Consider the following 2500-nt stretch of genomic DNA (forward strand, 5'->3'; position numbering starts at 1 on the left):
TTTCTGTTCTGTATGAGAATCATTACACGACTGGGCCTTTGACTAGTTTAGTCTGAGCAGTGGAGGTATTGGTGATAGCTGTGAAATAACCATATGAGAGTTTTCTCTCTTAGCAAATATCACAGTACTATTTGTTCTAATGCAACATCCACTTTGATGTGGTGATTGTTCTACCTTTGGGTATTAATACTTCCTCTATCGCTCTGTTTTTTTTTTGTTTTTTTTTTGTGGGATATTAAAAGTTAATGTCTTGTTTGTACTGGTTGCTCTAGATTGTTATTGTTGTGTGTCCTGTTGATGATAACTATGATGTGGTTAAAAGTGTTGCTATTTACCTCTTAGCTGGCCCCTATCAAGTAGATTTATGAGCAGAGGGATTCCAACTTTGACTTTGCCAGGTGGTTTGTATACATGTCAGGAACTACCTTGTTCAATGCATTCATGTTGACAAACCTGGGTTCTGATTTGTGACCTAGAGATTATGCCGAGGCTTCTTTGTTGACTCATAAATAAGTCTATCTACAAAGTCAAAGTCTCTCTCATTGATTCATACATATACAAAATAGTAAGGGGTGATTTGAGGGAGATTTGCTGTTATTTCTAGCTAGTTTAGCAACCATGTAGAGCTTCCTTGTAGTTGATGATAGTATTATTGTTGCTATTCACATAAAAGACATCATATGATATTGCTGCTGTTTTCAGCCAGAGATCAAATCCTGTCATGGTCACTCTTGCCTTACATCCTCCAGTGGTCAGTGAAATAATGTACCAAGGCTATAATTGACTATTCCCTTCCCCTAATCTTATGCTTTGTGCTGATGCAGAAAACAGTTATTATTATTTAATTGGTGACGGCTACCAAACAAAATGCTTAGTGATATTTCGTTGGCTTTATGTTCTGAGTTCAAATTCTGCTGAGGTTGACTTTGCCTTTCATCCTTTCAGGGTTGATTAAATACTGGGGTTGATGTAATTGGCTTACCCTCCCGCCTCGATATGCTGGTTTTGTGCCAAACATTTGAAATCATTATTTCATTGGTGGAGGTGTGAGCTGGCAGAATTCTTAGCATGCCAGATAAAGTGCTTAGTGGTATTTCTTCTGACTTTATGTTCTGAGTTCAAATTCCACTAACATCAACTATGCCTTTCGTCTTTTTGGGGTCGATAAGTACCAGTTGATCTCTGGGATCGATGTAATTGGCCTAACCAGTCCCCTAAAACTTCAGGCCTTGCGCCTACAGTAAACAAACATTATTAAAGGTAATAAGCTGCAGATTTGTTCGCATGCTGCACAAAATGCTTGGCTGCATTTCTTCTGGTTTTACATTCTGAGTTCAAATTCTGCCAAGGTCGACTTTGCCTTTCATCCATTTGGAGTCAATGGAATAAGTACCGGTTGAGTACTGGGGGGTAATGTAATCAGCTTAAGCCTTTCTCCAAAATGTCTGCCTTGTGTCTATAGTGAAAAAATGGAATATATTCTGTATGCTGTGTGTTTGTATGGTCTGGATGTTTTGGCTATGTATTTGTCTGCATAGTTCTTATCATTCCCAAAGTATTAAAGGGACAGTTACTGTTTCTGATCCCTAAATCCTGATTGTTTTCATTTCCAGGTATTAATACTTGGATAAATGTAATTTCTCAGCTGATTGTCAGCCATCTCTATGGCAAGGGAGAGAATCGTTTTGCTAGGAATTCATGGCGTATTTACTTTTTTCCTTTATGGAACTGCAGCCAAGCTAGGACACATCTTTTGTAGGGTTTAATTGGACAAACCCCAGTTCTTATTTTGTTGTTCTCTTTTGCTAAACTGCTAAGTTATGGAGGACAAAATATCTCCTGGCATTGTTAATTTTTTTCATAAGTGGAGTGAAAAGAATACAATATATTTATGCATTTATTTAATGAATTTATTTTTCAATTTTTTTCTTTTTCATCATTGAGTGGATTTGGTAGATGGAAATTGAAAGAAGCCCATTGCATATATATATATATATATATATATATATATATATATATATATATATATATATATATGTGTATATATGGGAGAATATACAAAAAATAACAACAGACGAGGACAGGTGGTGTAAATAACAAAAGTATATATTAGTATGACGCTCGGGAATACGGAAAGTCTTTGACGTTTCGAGCTACGCTCTTCAACAGAAAGAATACGGAGACAAGGAGAAAAACACGGAGAAAAAAAATTGAATAGTGTTCAGTCAACGGTCAATCATAATAATGGCCGATCATAACAATGACTGACCGGAAGTTAGAAATTCTTATTTCAGGAGAGCTAAGAAAGGGGGAGATAACAAACGGTGATCGGGAACGAGGGGCTGTGTGTGGGAGGTAGACTGCTGGTGATCTTGACGTATGTAGTGTGAAAATGGGGGAAGGGAGAAAGGGAGAAAGTAGTTGGTCAGTTGTAGTGTGTGCGTGGTGTGATGCGAGGGTATTGGTGTGGTGTGATGTGAGGGTGTTGGGAGGTGGGGAA

The sequence above is a fragment of the Octopus bimaculoides genome, chromosome 28, assembly GCF_046866305.1.
Source record: "Octopus bimaculoides isolate indiv1 chromosome 28, ASM4686630v1, whole genome shotgun sequence".
Taxonomy (NCBI): domain Eukaryota; kingdom Metazoa; phylum Mollusca; class Cephalopoda; order Octopoda; family Octopodidae; genus Octopus; species Octopus bimaculoides.